This window comes from Cheilinus undulatus, linkage group 15 (assembly GCF_018320785.1).
Source record: "Cheilinus undulatus linkage group 15, ASM1832078v1, whole genome shotgun sequence".
In the NCBI taxonomy this organism is placed as follows: Eukaryota; Metazoa; Chordata; class Actinopteri; order Labriformes; family Labridae; genus Cheilinus; species Cheilinus undulatus.
In genome coordinates this window covers 34,717,568-34,735,844 of record NC_054879.1, presented here as the reverse complement: position 1 = coordinate 34,735,844, position 18,277 = coordinate 34,717,568, and positions in this window count along the sequence as shown.

Here is an 18,277-nt window from a genome sequence, read left to right as displayed (position 1 = left end):
TTCTGCAGGAATTTGTGCCCGTTCATTCTGTAAAGCATTTATGAGGTCAGGCATTGATGTAGAATGAGAAGGCCTGGCTCACAATCTCTGTTCCAGTTCACCCAAAAGATGCTCGATCGGGTGAGATCAGGGCTCTGTGTTGGCCAGTTCCACACCAGACCCATCAGACCATGTCTCCATAATCTGTGCTTAGTGCACTGTGGCACAGACATGTTGGAATAGAAAAGGGTCTTCCCCAAACTGTTGCCACAAAGTTGAAAGCATAGCATTGTCCAAAATGTGTCTTTGTTTGCTGAAGCATTAAGACTGCCCTTCACTGGAGATAAGGTGCCCAGCTTAAATCCTGAAAAACAGCCTAATACTATTATCCCTCCTCCACCAAATTTTACAGTTGGCACAATGCAGTCAGGCAAGTAACATTCTTCCCACCTGACTGCCAAACAGAAAAGCATGATTCTTAACTCCACAGAACACTTTTGCACATCTGCAGCTGGCGTTTGGTAGTGGACTTAGTGACGCGTGGCTTGCATGCAGCTGCTTAGCCATAGAAACCTATTCCATGAATCTCCCACCACAGTTTTTGTGCTCACATCAAAGCCAGTGGAAGTTCACAACTCTTCACCTTTGGAATTAGCAGAATGTCAGCAACTTTTACACACCCTGCACCTTAGCAGTATTTGACCTCAATCTGTCATTTCACATGGTCTTCAGCTTTTCGGCCAAGTTGCTGTTGTTCCTAAATGCTTCCACTTTATGATGCCAAGGTGGCATCTATCACAGTGCCACACTCAAAGTTAATTAACAGGTGTGGCCATACAGAACTAATAGAACAGCCAGAAATTTAACAGGCATGTCATTTTTATTTTGTCCCATCTACAGAACTGGTGTCATGGTTTAACTGCTATTAAACTAGTAGGTGGCAATTAAACATTTTCCAGTGCTGCTCATTCTCTGATTAGGGGGTATCATCAGTAACTTTGAAAACATAACATTACTAGGAAAGAATTTGTGTTGTTATGAAGTACATTTAAAGAGATTCTTTAAATGTACTTTATTTAAAGAGATAAGAGAGTCGTACTGTTGTGGTTGTACAAATGTTCTGGTTGGCTTTGTAAGTTTTTTAAGGTTTCAAAATGGCCTGCAATATACTAAAGTTTAGGAAAGGCTGGTATGGATATAAATAAATTCATGTACGTGTTGGCAAGTGTTCCATGTTGAAGGGGTAAAGCCACAGCTCAGATTCAACGTAAGACTATGACAGAGGTTCGTCTACAAATAGAACATTTATATTTTGAGGGTGAACATGCAATAGCCCAAAATAAAGGCTGTTACAATAAAAATGTTAATCTTTATTCTATAGAGAATAATGCTATTATTAGTCAATGTATTTTGGTATAAAGACCTGCACTTTTTATTTAATCAACTATTCTGGATGGTAATCATATGGCCGGTATTTCTAACATAACAAGTGGATTGTAAATCAACTCATATTTCTTCATGTTATACATACTCTAGTTGTAGACAGACTTCCTGGCATCAACACGTCTTAACATTTGGTTGAGATTCCAAAATCAGGGGTGCATGATATTATCAGCAAGTAATCGGTATCGGCAGATGTTATTTGATCTGTATATCAGATATGAAAATTTCTGCTGATATTTACAGCCAATATATCAGCCAGGCATATATGCCTTAAATGTCAGCAAGATGTACAACTGTATGAGAAGGTTTAGGTGGTTTCCTTGGGTGCCACACTCTTGTGGATGCCCATCATGAGCCCTGACTACTTTGAATAAAGCAACAAACATAAACAACTACCAGACAGTCTACTTCCCCTCTGCTCTCTCTATGCTCGAAAAGAGAGGCGGAGTTCTTTGCTCAGGAGACACTTAATGTTTTTTACAAAAAAAAAAAGGTGAGTATATATCAGTTTCTGCTGAAGTGAGTTTGATATTGGCAAAAATCCAGTTTCATGCATCCATAAAAATCACCTTGTAATAACATTACTTTAGAATGGTCCTCTTTGTGGTAATGTTTTTGTCTTTATCTGTGAAAGAAATGGATAAGATCTGGTAAAATAAATGGCTTCTTCAATTAAATATCCAATCATGTTATCTCAAATAAGGGATAATAATAATGCCTTTTTATCATGAACTTCAGATAAAATCTTTGTTTTTCTATTAACCTTGTTTCTTGTTTTATTGCCTTTCCATTTTCTTGTCTTAGTGTCCAACTGTACTTTACTCAATAAAAAGAAACATTATTGATATTGTTGGTTGCTATAGTCAACCAAACATATGAAATGTTTTTTTAAAAATACATTCAATAAAAAAAAGGAAGTTTAACAAAAGGTGGCTTTCCATCTGTAGTGAATCAGCCTAACCATTGTGTGGTAGGTCACTCACTTATGCTATGACTTGTGTTTCCAATAACTAAGCCATTCCATCAATTATTATGATATGTGTAAGCTAATAAACATGTTGTCTCCTACACACCCATCCTTTATTATTCCATTTAAGTGTCCCTTCTTGACTTTTCTCTCAAAACTCAAGCATTTGAGCGTACTCAGTTGTGGAATTTATGAAAGAGAAAATGTTAATATGTTATTTATGGCTGATAAATGACTTTGTGACACATGTCATACGCCCAGGCTACAGACGAACATCCCAGCAGTACATTAATGGGAAGAAATATTCACATATTATTGTTCTATATTACACCCCCTCTTGGTAAATAGTTTGGATGTGATGCAACTGTAGGAGTAACCAATGGTAACATGTAGCAACAAACACAGTTTTTAGCCTGCAGCCAGTGAGTAATTTGTCCGATGATTCAGAGTTTTTAATTCTGGATGGATGAGCTGCTGTGTGTGTGTTCAGTGTGTCAGAATGTGTTTCTACATCTCTTTGTGCAGACTGGAGGCAGATGTCCATGAGGGTGTAAGTGAGTGTAATGTTTAGAGAGACAGCCAGATAGTCACTCATGCTGAAATTGTCCATTTCTCCATTCTCTCCCACACACACCCTTCGCGTAACTGTTTCTGTTTCATACTCCCCTTTGTGTTTCTTTTTTACACATATGCACTGAGGCAGGCTCATCGAGGCAGTCACCTGAACAACATTCTCGCAACATGTTCAAATACTTGGCAATACAGTCTACCCTAAAGTAGACTGTATTGCACCCAAGTAATCTAGGCTTTAAAGGGGACATATTATGCAAATATCACTTTTTCAGGCTTTTCTAACAAAATATGGGCCCTGGCCTGTCCACAGTCCCCCCAAAAACCAGAAAAATCCATTCTCTTCCACCCTGTCTTTCTCCACCTTTCAGAAAATGTGTACTATAACAAGCCATTCTCAGACTTTACCCTCATGATGTCACATGGGGAGTAAGCACCCGCCCCCAGGTTTGATTGGCCCTCCCTGCTTGTAGGAAAGTTCTGTCCTCCTCTCCTGATCTTCCTCTAAGTTGCCAGCTGAGATGCTGGATAGCTCAGTGGGATACCCTGCTGACTATAGTCTGGGAGATTGATGGTTCAAATCCCAGTCAGGTCCTTAACTTCAGATAAAAGCATCTGTAACAATGTAACATCAGGAGTGCCACATCCATTTCCTGAGAGGGGTGTGGTCAGGGGCGGAGTCAGACAGCTAATTATCATTTAAAGCCACAGAAACAGCCTTTTCTGAGAAGGACTGAAACAAAGGGCTTTTCAGACATGCAAAAATCCTATTCTGGAGTGTTTTTTCAGCAACAAACTTCACGGGCATGTTTTGGGGACCTCTGAGAGCAATATAAACTTGTCTTAAAAGGGTAAAATATGTCCCCTTTAAAGCACTACAGACAGGTACAGTTGCTCTGCATAATTTAGCTAGTTTGGGGTTAAAATGGTCCAACAAATACTACTATGTGCTCTTCCACCTCAGTGTATTGCATTCTCCAGATTAGCTGTTTGGGTCTGTGACTTCAACAAAGACAACAACAAACTGAGCTAAAACAAAACTAAAGAAGCACAGTTTTGACTTGAGACAAAGGCTGCATTGCAAAAAGTGCCAGCACATAGGCTTTCTGGTCGAAAAATAAAACACTTCAAAATATTTTTAAAAATAGTGTACATTTGTTCTGGGTATGGTATGGGTGTTGTATAGAAATCTGACTATATTTTGCTCGAATTGTATCCCAAAAAGAAAAAGAATAAAAATAGTGTACATTTGAGACAGCGTCGTTTTTGGAACATTTTTATCTTAACTCACTAAATTATTCCGAGCAGCTGTACCCGTCTGGTGTGCTGCCAGTCACCCCAGCACAATCTGCTTAAAGGGACAAAACACACTAAAATCTCTGGAGGATAATGCCAGGTTGCTATTACCTAGTAGCTTATACATCACAGTTTCAAAAATACCAAAATACCCCTTCGACAATATTTAACCCCTTAAAGCCTGTTGTCGCATATTTGATACATACCTTTATGATACCTTTATCTAATCAATATGATTATAAATTACAAAAAAAAAAACTTCTGAAAACAATCTGAAAAATTATTTTTAAAAAAAGCCCTCAAGTGGATTATCAGTTACAAAAAACACCTAAAGTATCAAATGATGTACAAAAAAATATGTTTTAAATTTTATTGAAATTTGGATTTTTTTTAATATTTCAGGAGAATGTGAAATAAACATTTCATTTCAAAAAAATGAAAATTTTATGGCTATAACTTGTGTTTTCAGGCTTTAAGGGGTTAAAAAAAATCTCAGCTTGGTTTATCACAAGAAAAACACCTTTGTTATCCTGAGATGTCTCAATCAAGATTGAGATCTTGAGGAAACTACTGACATTTTAATGATAACACAGGAAAACAATAAAATTAAAGTAGTATGGCTGCATGTCCTCTTAGGGCTTCCATAGTATTATGCCTGTTTAAATAGCATATTTATGAAGATGGTTTTTGAATGATATGAATACTTGTATGATCCTTGTCAGGATCCCAGAACCCAATGATGTAATTTACAGAAGCCCTTAGCCAACATACAGTCGTGTGCATATGTTTAAGGCCTGTAGGGCGCTATGGAATCATCCCAAGGCCTGATTTACCACAGCCCGGGGCTGGAAACATGGTGAAGGCAGCCAGAGTCAAGCTCGACACATGTCCATAAGGATGTATCGCTCTGCAGCCAAGGTCAAGCTCAATGGCATTTCTTCTGTCTGGGCCTTTTCACCCCTGGTGATACGCCCTTGGGGCATCCACAGCACAACGAGGACCTCGTGGCAGCCCTACTACCTAGAAGATCCCCTAGGGCAGTGCTTCTCAAACTTTTTTGGTCATTCCCCACTTTGAACAAGAGGGAATTTTCAAGCCCCACCTGTCCTGATCGCCCCAACAAAAATCCTGACAAATTAACCATTTTTAAATTTATTGAACTAACACAAAGTAATGTCATATTTCATAACAAATCAAAAATCAATGACATCAAATAACACAAAGTTCAAAAAGAGAAAATAAAAGTGCAGTTTTGCAATCACTTGCATCAAAAACCAAAAGTTAAAGTACAGTAGCCAAAGTACAGAAAATAATGAAACACTGTTTCAGCAATTTGCAATCTATGCAAAAAAGCAACACAAAACAACAAAGCAAATCCATTTGTCAAGGCAGGTAAGCAAGTGATTTTTTTTCCTGCATTAGTGGCTGCAATGAGCCTGTTTTCCACTGCACATCTTTTCAAAGGGGGGGTTTTGATGAAATTTACAATTTCAATTAAAATTTGATGAAATTTACAATTCCCACAACCTCTGTCAGAACGTTTAGTTCAGCACTGAGCTTCCTTGACACCAGCGCTGCTCTATGGATGACACAGTGCATCCAGTGCACATCTGGCGCAACCCTCTTGATGAGTGCCTGTGGTCCGTTTCTTGTCCCTGCCATGGTCTGTGTGCCATCGAAGCAAATGCCCACACAGTTTTCCCACCTAAGGCCGTGTTCTTTGAAGTAACTGTCAAATCTATCCATATTGCTCAGAGCAGCCTGCTGCCTTGTTGTGTGAAAGTTTGTTTTGTTCCGCTGCAATTAACATGCTGACGTCAATCATTAGTTTTGCACTTTAGTTCCAGGTTAGATTTTCTTGCCTATCTAATGCTGTTTAATAATTCATTGTTCTTTTAATATCAGCTACATGTAGGCTATTGTGTGTGGGTGTTTTGTTTCGAGTGAATGATTTTTATTGTCAAGAAAGAAAGACGCATTAAATTGAATATTTCCTCCCATGTGTTGCACCCCACCTGTCATGCCTCCATTCCCTACCAGTGGGGCACGCCCCACACTTTGAGAAGCACTGCCCTAGGGTGGGCTTATTCTCCACATCCATCCCTTACTCCGCCCTAAACGTGTTGATGTTATTTTTATTAACAGGTTATTTCCTCATGCCCCTGGTGTTATACAAGGACATCCAGAGCACTACCTTGTGTCAATTCTCCTTACTGCCCAATGATGCCTTCATTGGGCATTACACACCTTACTTCATTCTCAATTTTTGGCTCAAACATACCTAAAAGCTCTGCACAGTACTTTACAACTAATACAATTTCTTTGATCTTATTCCATTATTCCAAACTGATACCTTAGCCTGATTGATTCTCCTCAACCAAACACTGAGTTTTTGCTGCCAAATATCAACCACTTAAAAAACAGATAGTGATCATAAGGTCACATCACTGTGCTCAGTTTCATCAAATTGTGGATTAAATTGTTAATGACACTGCAAATTTAATGAACAGACAAGTTCATAACTATTATTACTTCAAACACGACTCACTTTTTCACACATAAGATTGTTCTTGCTTGATTTTCAGGTCATTCTATACAGTGTTGTCTTGTGTTGTCATACATCAATCAGGGATTTCTAAACAAATTATTTCTTTATTCTTACTAAAGGGGAGTTTTAACCCTGATCTTAATATTGACTGTGATGAACTGTTCCAGTGAGGACCTCTGCTGGAAGGCTGCATATTTTCCTAGAAAGACAGCCCTGCTGTCCACTGTAAGAACTGCTTAATGATACTATGCCACTCGGTGGTCAGAGAGCAGTACAACAAGTTGGAAACCACAACATTTAACATTGAAGGAGAACTCTCACATCACAGATCTAAAACTTCCTCTCAATCCAATTGTTTTTAATGCATTTATTTCATATGATGTCAATTTATGCAGTCCAGATTGCAGCCGAAGTGAACTAAGGGCAACCTCCTATCATGTTTTTTTTTCAATGTTAGCCACAACTTTCAACCATAATCAAAAATGATGCAGTAGTTGGCAGTTAAGTATCCTATCTTGGAGGATTTGATAAGGTTTTTACAAAGTCCTTTAGGGGAAAAACAGACAGTGAGAGTTAGTCATCAAATACCTGGATCATGTCTGTACCTGCTGAACCAGGTCTTTAAAACAGTCAGATTAGGAAACAATACTCACAAGCTTCAAAGTACTAAACGTGGGTGACATGACAAAATCGAGCCAATGTCAGAGCTAGAATCCCCATTATTGACACAAAAACCTTTTTATTACTGTAAACTGGTATGTGGTATACAACAGCTACCCTCATGGTAGCAGTTAGCTCGGATATACCTGTAGAAAAGAGGTAGTTTAATCAGACATCAGACACACTTCTTTATTAAAACAAGAGCAATGAGTCATTTTGCAGAAACAATTCTGCTTATTCCTTTAAAAACTTGGTACCACAGTACTCTTACAACAAACCGTGCCATGGTATGTGTTGTAGTGTTGTCTACTAATACATTTTCTTTTTCATTGTGATTAATCACAGTAAAGAAGTTGATCCATTACTCCAAATGTGCAACATTGAAATGCAAAGAAATCTAATAAAAGGGCAACTGAAATAGTTGATATCAGGGCTGCACAATGAATCCTTATTTTATTTTTATTAAAATACTCACAATAAACATGTTGCAAAACCTGAATTATTGAAATTGAAAAAAGAAAAAAGAATCAATGGCAACAAGAATTCATTTCCCACTCTTCATACGTATTTTACCAGTTGAATGGAGGCCATAATCTCATGCAACTGTGGTTCAGTCTGGTAAAGCTAATGCTAGCTTTCACAACCTTAAAATCATCTGGTGCTAATTTAGTGGTAAAACATGCTCTTTGGATTTATTTTGGATTTAAAGGAAAAATGCTGCAAGCAGCCAAAGCTAATTTACATTTGTTGTATTTATTGCACTTCATATCCTAATCGTAATGTTGAAAATTATTGCACATCATATTTTTTCTCATACTGTGAAAGCCTAAGATAAAAATAGACATAGATATAAATCTATTAAATCATAATGGTTTGATTTACAGGTTAATTTTCCATATTTAATCCTTCATGAAGTCACTACATTTATTTGAAATAATGTACTTTTTTGTGCTGCAATCTATATCACAGCAAGAGTCATAGTTTTTTTCCTTAAATCTTTCGGTCCTAGTTAATATATTACTTGGGTTGGTATCTAAAGTAGCCAATCAGACTTTAAGCGGGACCCTGGCCATTTTTGTTTAATCGAGCCACCACAGCCTGAGCCCTTCCATATCCTGACATTCCCACAGAATATAATTTACATACATACTCTTACATCTGCATACCATCATCATTCAGTCCAGAGTTTTAAAGGCAAAAAATTCAACTGTCAAGATGACCTGCTCTGTTCTGCTGGGAGTCAAGTATTTGCACAAAGAGGAGTATTCGTGTACAAAAACTTTTACCAACATACGATCAGGTTTTGACTCTTTAAATTAAAACTTTAGAATTAATTTAGGACAAGTTTTGTTTTAAGTATTTACGTTACAGAAGGTACTGAACTTTCCTCTAATTACATGGCCTTTTCCCCTCTTTCCTGCCCCTGGTATCTTTCTAGAGCCTGCATGTGAACTTCTCAATGACATTTCTGTGGAAGTAAACACAAAAAAGTCTTTTATTGTTAACCAACCATTCAACCACAAATTATAGCTTACAGATGGTTAAACTGATAACACCCAAAAACAGGCAGTCTATAACATTAGACACTAAGCAGAAATAGAGCATAATAATTAAATGTTTGAAAAATCAATGGCATCTTGAGGCTTAAGTTGCCTCATGAGCAAAGAAATGGACATCAAGTAAATACCGTAAGGCCCAAGGTTATAGAAGGTATTGATCTGTTTTTGAGGGAAATTAATGGAATTTCCTCTGAATGTCTGAAGTATCAGCAGCACGTAGCTGTTCTCGACAGGTCAGCATGAAAGGGTCAACAGATGTGGGTGAAACTTGATTGGTATTCTAACACACTCAGCTGTAAAGTGAGGCCTGGACTTTAAAGAATTCAGCTGAGGTGCTGACAGTGACCACGGGGTCAGGAGTTTCCATGGTGACTCCAACCCGAGGGTGCTCTCAACACAGGACCCTCCCTGGTTTACACTGAACCTTCACTATGGGTCAAAATACACAATTCCAATGATCTGGAATTACAATACAGAGCAAATCAGTGACGATGAAGATACTGAAATTCCTTTATTTTAACCGATCACACAGCTGAGATTTCAGGCACTATAAGATTTCTCCACTAGAGGTCAGTGTAAAGAGCAAGTAAGTTGAAATCTCACAGACTAAACTGTGTCAGTACACTTTACATATTGATTCCTCAGGGACCTTTAAATCTTAATGTATCTATGTACTTCATTCAATTTCAGCTAAAAGATTTACAAACATAAACTCAAAGGGAAAGTTACACTTGATTAATATCAGTTTTGTTTTAGAGGAAGGAAACATAGTCAGACTTTTGAGTATTCATTAAAGAAAATGTATGAAAGAAAATAAAACCCACATTAATGACAATAATGTCATATTCAGAAACAGGAAAGGCACAAAGGTTGAATAACATGCGGGGACTCTAAATAGTGGAAGATGTTATGTCTCATTTCAGGGGCTGCAGCCTTCAAATGACACAGCTGAGTGCTCTGTATGCCAAATAGTATAAGTAACATCTGACACTTGTTTTAAACGTATTTTCAAATGGAGCACAATAAATATTGGTATTTAATGGGCCATGCAGGATGCACCCAATGGATCCTTCAAAAACCATGGGAAGAAACATTTGAGTACCCGAGTCTGCAAAGTAATCAGCCTACAAATGTGCTATATGCTTGTCAGCAAGACTGGGGTAACACCTGACTCCTGTTGCATTGTTTTCATTAAGAACTGTACTCTTCTGCCCAGTTTTCTGTCAAACTGTGAGCATAATAAAGAGCTGAAAAGGTTACCATGTCTCTTTTTCCACTTGTAAGGCTGAGAGTTAAGAGTCATCCTATGCTCTCTTTTCCCTCATCATTAAGAGGAAACATGAGTATGATAATCCACAACAATTATCAAATAGTGACTACAAATGTGAAGTTGCATTTCCTTTAAACAGTCAAAGACTGGCTTTAGTTATATTTTTTTCCACATTGTGCAACATGGTGAGCTCCACCGTGCCACAATTTCACTTGAGCTCATAAAAAGTTACAGCCTAAAATAACCAACAAGCATCGATAACCTCATCTACATTTCACATAAAAAGGGGTTAAGGTAAGTTTTAAATGTTTTTAAAAACTGTTGATGGTTTAATTGGGCTTGACTTTTCCACTGCAGCACACATCACCTGTGATTATTATTATTATCATCATCTCTCATCGCTGATCTACACACAGAAAGAAGAATTAAGGTGTTTTTAAACTCAAATTCTCAAACATTACAGTCAGTGATGCATATTTAACAGTTAGGCATCAGGGAAGACCAGAGCCTGGTGCCATGATCTGCTGCAGAGGAGTATATGTGCACATTTATTTGCCAAATTGGCTCGAAATCATCAGAAGGATTTCATTAATCATGTTTAAAGCATCTTAACACACTGGCAACGATGCTGCTAAACGATGCTGCTAGTGGATACAGACACATATTATGAAATTTATAACAAACATGTGCTTATTACACAGCACCATCTTCAAGATGATAGTGCAAGCAACACTGTGGATATTTTCAAATACCTGGGATACGGTATAATCTCAAACCGCCAATTCTACCGTAATGCATTACGTGTCTCAGTATGTACAGCAGTAATGTAATTAGTTACTTTTTATGGCTGTGATACTGTACCATAATGAGAGTGAATACTTCCAAAAATAAAATACCCAACACTGATTGACTGGTTGTGATTTTAATAAAAATCAGACAACACTGACATCTGTTACATGACACTGCAAAAAATATATAAGTCCTAGCCACCCAATATGTGGTAATGATTATACTGATCAGTATCAAGTATTTGTAATCAAGAGTGTGCAGCAGCTTTTGGTGGTAACATATTGATGTATACATCATATCAAAAAGTACTTTTAAATGAACAGTCTTATTGAAGAATTTAAAAGAAACAAAATAGAAATACAGATTAATAATTATGTATATCGTGTGATGCAGCCTAATTTCTTTCATTAATTTGACTTTTGATAACAACAGTTACTAGGGATGCACAATTTTATCAGTATGATGCTGGTATCAGCAGATACAGGCTTAGAAAGTCAATTATCATATCAGCAGATATGAAAATGTAACAGCAGTAAATATCGACCACATGTACAATTATGTTTGTGGAGTTTTAAGCAGGATCAACAGAACCTTGTCAGCTTTAGTCTTTCTTTGATCATCCTCATTCCCTAAACTTTAAAGTGGTTTATAAGGAGGAAATTCTAGGCCTGAACTACTGGTATTGATATCAAAAATGGTATTGGCAAGAATGATTTTGTAAATATCGGCAAATCTGATATCAGCAAAAATCCAATCGTTTGTGTGGTGACAACTTAGTTCAAGTCAATGAGGATCAATAAACTTATATATAATTGCTAATGCAGTATTCATATCAAAGTATTTCTGTATTTTAAATGTATTTTAAAGAAACAAATATGTGTATGCTTCTTATACTGGTAAGATACCGAATACATTTCATTAAACAATCTCTTTTTTTATAAATGCCTATGTGAACAAACTGAAAAGGAGATTTTACAACATGCACAGAAAAACAAGACATCTTGTTGATGTTGTCATCCACACGACTGTTTGTGACATTTATGTTTCAACAGTCATGCAGCTCTGGTTTTTCAGACAGGAGAAGCTCTGTGTATGTGTTACTCACTCTCCTCATGTTTTCCATACATGTGTCTTTTGTTTGTGTGCATGTGTCTGAGTGTATAGATGAGCACATATGAGCGTTGTGTCAGCCTTCATCTATCATCGCTGCAGTCAGGCAGAGGAGCCGTACGGTTTAGGTATCTAAGGGTCTGCGCTTGTCTGCGGTTTTAAAACGAGGAAGGAAATGTGGTTTTCTATCTTGCGGTTTGTTCCATATTTTTTGTTCCTTCAAATAAACAGGCCTGACGTGATGAGTCAGTCTCTGTTTCCTGTCTGCAGCCTTATGGGAGATCATGGCTGGTGGTCTACTGTTGTATGAACTACTGTGTGCGTTCACATCACAGCACCCTCCTGTGGGACAGTCCACATATGTACATACAACACACATTCCCCTTCCTACAAAGCTCTTCATACAAATAGACATTTTATGGAGGGCATACCAACAGCAGTAATCAGACCCTGTGCACAGATGGCGTTTAACTTGGAGGATTTTCTTTAGTTTCAATGGGAACTTTGGGAAGAAGCCCCTTTTTAAAAGAAGACTAAATAATCATTCACAGACTTAGACTGTAAATGATGGGTGTCATTTTGGCTCACTGGGAATACACACTAATAAACAACTGCACAAGGAGCTTATTCATTCTTATTTAAGGGCAAAAACGCCTAAAAATAGACAATGGATGCATTACAAAATTAAAATGATGCAAAACTGATAGGTAAAGCAGGTATAAAATACATTTTGAAAATCTATATTTTTGTGAAGAATGAGGAAAAATGAAGAATATGACATTTTCAAATGGGCATTTAAACGTTCCCTTAAAAAAGGTGTCATCACTTCTTTTCTATTTTTTTTAAATCTTTTCTCACTATCTTTTTTATCTATCTTAAAAAACATACAGTTAATTTATTTTAGGCCCACAGAAAGGGGGGAGGGTATTTAAGAAGTATACAACTTCATCTTTTTTTTTTTTTTTTGTTTCCCAGTTTCCCTGAGACAGCATTTTCAATATGGCAGATGTTGACTTCAAAAACCCCCTTCAGTAACCAAATGGCTGTCATTCAGATGTCATCGGATATTTTCTTCATCTGAAATTACAGTCTTTGTTCGTAACTTAGCACAGTGACTCTGTAATTCTGTAATTTTCCTCTCCTTCCTTTCTTTCTTTCTTTAAAATTTTTCCAGACATCTGACTGTCCTTTATTTTTTTTTTTCTGTCAGCACAGTTAAAGGTTGTACAGCCTGGACTCCTCCAGAAGAAACAATCTTCTAAAATGGCTACTATAACTAACAAAATGCATACAAAATGCAAAAATCCAAGATGGCAGAGACCATGGAGGGAACCCTGCCCATTTTTTATTCTATGTTAATAAAAATAAAACAAGCTTAATTATAGAAGCCTACTTGTATATATTACGTTCCATTTCTACTAAGTTTGCTTTACAAAAAGCTACCAGGCTAAATATTACACACTGTCCCATTAAGTCTGGTACGCAACACTAATCTCAACAGGGTAGTGTTGTCCCAAACTACACACTGCCATTCCGCCCTTATCAGAAGTGACAGTTTAACCACCTCCTTTTTCATCTTCTATAAATTTTTAACAGACAATCACAAACTGATGTTAGGCAATTATCACTCAAGTTTGACAACTGTTTTTACCCACTATTAAATTCTTTCAACTTAAACTTTATTTCAGTTATTTCCTCAAAGTGAATGAACTAATTTTGCATTTAATGCCCTATGATTGACTGAAATGTTGCAAATAGAACATCAGCAGGCTAGAAGATGCTAATATCAGCTAGCACACCAACCATTCCAAACCCTCTATTTGATTTTTAATGTTTTTCATTATCTGATTTTTGTACACGTTTAACATTCTTTCTGATGTAAATTTAAAATTAATGGGGGTTTTTTTTTTCAATCTTTTCTATGCAAGATTTTTCCTCCAAATAATCAAATGTCTGTCTCTAATGGCAACCATGCCAAACAAAGATAGGACCATTTCATTTCAGGGGGATCCTTGCCAGCTGCAACTGAAGTAGCCATCAACATGGGACAGACACCACCGTGTCAAAATCAGTCTTTAAATCAGTCCCTCCAGGATTTCACAGGCTTTTTTTTTTTTTTTTGTGATTGTTGCAGCTTTACTAAAAAATTGCGGTGAAAGTTGCGATAATTTGAGGGTTCTTTCATTAACACCACAGGAACAAGGACATTTGCAAATTAGCTAGACCAGTCTTTTCTGAGTTTTAAGCCTTAAAAAGCTCCTGGTTGCAATGATTTAAACAAAATACGCTTTATTTGCAAAAAGCCACAAGTGTTTCAAGTGCAAAGACCACCAAAAAATGTCAGTAACACTGCCAAACATGTTCCTTAGGTACATGCTTCACAAAAATAGATGATAAAATAAGTACATTTGTAAGTTTTGTATAAGATTCTATTTAAGAAAGTGCAACACAAAAAATGCAAAATAAAAAGTGCAATCTGTTCATGTCATAGAACCAGAATCAAACAGCACACAAGCAAAGTAACCCTGAAATTCACATTAGGCTTGTGCTCATCAGAAAAGGAACTGTGCATCAGAATTCCAAGAATTGTCAGAACTTTGGTCTATATCTGCTTGTACAAGTAGAAATATTCATCCATGCTAACAGGTGCTGAAAACAAACGTATTTTGTTAGAATTCACAACTTAACTAACTCAGCACAGAGTCATGAACAACCACAAATGAGGGTTAGTCAGTGAATGAGAAAAATCCTGAAATATACTTAAATATCTTTGATGTCTTTCTTAACATTTCCCGAAAGTCCCCTAAATGTCCTCAATTTCCTCTCAAAATGAAAAAAAAAACCTGAAAGCTGCATAAGTATTTTCCATGTCTCCCTTGAAAGACAAAATACAGAAAGCCACCCAAACGCCCTCCATGTCTTCTTCTGAATCTATCTCCAGTTCGTCTCTTTCAAAAGCTCCACTGTTAAGTCGTTGGTTGTGGTACAAGAAGACCAAAGCTTTGAGGTTACTGTTAGAAATCAGTCTCCTTCAGCTTGATAACACCAGCTTGTAGATGCTGTTGCTTCGTTCAGCATCTGCTGAGTTTATGATGACATCTTTGTATCTTTTCGCCAAGAAACTGAGCACAGGAAGTCTCTCCTGCAGTCCATCCCAAAACACATCAAGATCAACTACTCCACAAACTGAAGCTCTGAGTGCTGCTGGGCCTAGACAGGTGAAGTAGGCCCCCAGCTCATCTTTGGGGACAGCACTGAAGCCTGGGATGTGTTTGTAGCTAGAAACACTGTCACTCATAAAGGAAGTGTGCCGTGGGTCAAACACTGACTTCCTCAAGGAATTTGATAGCAGGTTGTCCATCTGACGTGTACTTGCTGAGCTTCTCTTCTGCATTGTTGTATGCCTGTTCCACTATGCCGAGGATGTGTCTTGATAGCAAAGGAGAGATCGAGTCCTTCAAAGTAGCTGTTACAGGCTTCAATCTGTAGCTCAAAGTTCATCTGCAGGTCTTTGAGGTAGTCAAAAATCTTGGTGGTAATCGGCCTTCTGCTCTGAAAGATGTCCAAGAGTTGAACAATAACTTTGCACTTGTCTGCCATGATGCTGATCTGGACCTGCAGACTTTGAGCCATGTCTGCATTTTGTAGCATTTCATGGAGCCGTTCCACAGACTGTGGTGTGCTTCTGCCACAAATCTGTGAATATAAAAACAAAATTGGCATTAGTTTTAATGCATTGGCCTAGAGTAAAGCACAAATAAACTGATGGACATGGTTGTTGTGAAAAAATACTTTTGAGTTTGTGTGTGCATGAAAGTTAAAATGTGCATGGGTCAGATAGCATGTTAGGTATTTAAAAGACTTTGAAAATAAATAGGAAAAACAATCTCACATTAATTTCCATCTCTATGAATTCCTTGTATAATCCAAAGTGCTCTGAATGGTACTGAACTGCACTGAACCAAGAGTTCCACCTTTTAGCACATGGATTTGGAGCCATGGTTGCCTTTCTGCCAGTTGGGAGTTTTTTAGTCATGAACTGAAGGAATCTTCTCTTGCGGGAGAAGATTCCTTCAGTCATGAACTGAAGGAATCTTCTCCTGCAAGAGAAGATTCCTTCAGTTCATGACTGAACTGAAGGAATCTTCTCTTGCGGGAGCCAGCTTGATAAAACATCTGTGAGAAGCTCAGCATAAACAGGTTCAGCTGGTCAAAAGGCTTGCGAAAGGCACAACCTATGAGGTTCATTATGTGTGCCATGCACATAATGTGTAGTGAGTTTGGGAACAAAGACTGCAGTGCTGCTGTATATTCTTTCTTCATGTACGCTGCATTGTCTTTATCAAATGCAATCACATTCTCATTGGCAATGCAGTATGCTTGCAGACATTTAACCACAGAAACAGAGAATGAATGGTTGCGCTCCTCTAGGAAGATAGTGTCTGCAAGGTAGGCCAGGATCTTCCCAGATTCATCCTTTTCCAGGGGTGCAATGAGGATGTTCAATACACATCCCCCCTCTACATCTGGAGTCTCATCAAATATCACAGCAACAGGTTTGTGCAAGATGTGTTTTAAATGCCTCTTTTTCTTTCTGGTAAACTGCACCAAGGTATTTTTCTTGAAGCTGATGAAATCCAGGGATTGCTCCTCCAATGACTACCTTTTCTTTTAAAAATCTTCTCATTGCAGGGTGGTCACTCTTATAGAGGGGAATATTGACTACAGCAATCCATGTTGCAACCCAATCTTCACGCATGTGTTGGGACACATATTTATGTCAAAATAACATGTGATAAAACTGTTGAAAAGTTGAGTTTAAAAAAATAATACCCTACTATGGCCACTATAAGATTAATGCATGATATTTCCCACACAGAATGCTCTGCATCATTGAGTGACATCTGACACACAGACAGGCACACACAGAGACCGACAGGCACACAGAGAGACAGATACAGAGCAGTCAAACATGGGTTACATTCTATCTTACACCTTGGAGTAAAAATAAAGATTAACACCAAGTTGAGTGACGATTTTTATGTGTGAGCTCGTTTTTAACTCTTTCACTCGCACTCTCTCGCTCACACACACACACACACACACACACACACAATAGATGATACACAGAAAGACAAGCATGCCTCCACAATAGTTATTTTTTCTGCACTAATATTTCCATAAAGAGTACATCCACGCTTACCTTGATCCTTCAGCTCCTGCTATTGTTCTGGATGCAACAGCCTCTGTCATTGTGACTCGTCTTCTCTGTCCACTCCGAGTTTCAGCCATTCTCCTTGCATGTTTTGCGGTTGAAAAGTGTCTGTCGAGCAACGACTTTTGTTTGTGTTCCACCGCAATATTGCAGGCAGTGCAGAATAGTTTACCTCCACTTTCATGTAACACATCTGGAAACTGACTTGCATGAACTTTGGCGGTGATATTTGTTGGTAAATGTGAGCATTTTGCGTCACACATGTCTTCATCTTGTCAACCGTCAACAAGGAAGTGAATATGATGACGTATAAGTCACGTAGAGGGGGTGGGTGAAAGGGGGCTAAGGTGATTGGTCAAATTTGCGGGAAAGTCGCGGTGATCGGACAAAATTGCAGCGCCACGTAGAATTCATGGGGATTGGTTGAATTTGCGTTAATAGTTGCGATCGCAACATCACAAATTCCTGGAGGGTCTGTTAAATGCACCCTTCAATGGATGCAGCCCCTGAATTGGGACACAGCTGATGACAGGAATTTGTCTTTCTGAAAAGTACTCAACATATACACAGTCAGATATTCCATACTTTAAAGTTCAAACAGAAGTTAAGTAGATTAAATTGAGGATGAATCAGTTCAGTTCTAGATGCAGCCTCTGTTTGTGTTTTACTTACAATTAGGTGTGTAATAATAAAAATAGACTTCATATTATAATTACGTCTCATGGGAAAACAAGCAAGCCTTTAATACTTACTTACTTATGTTAAATACATAATTTTAAATGTTTGATGCCACTAAGGGTTTAAATTTAACCTTATGGTAATCATTGATGTTGTCTTTTTTCTTGTTACATTGGATTACATTACACTGGGC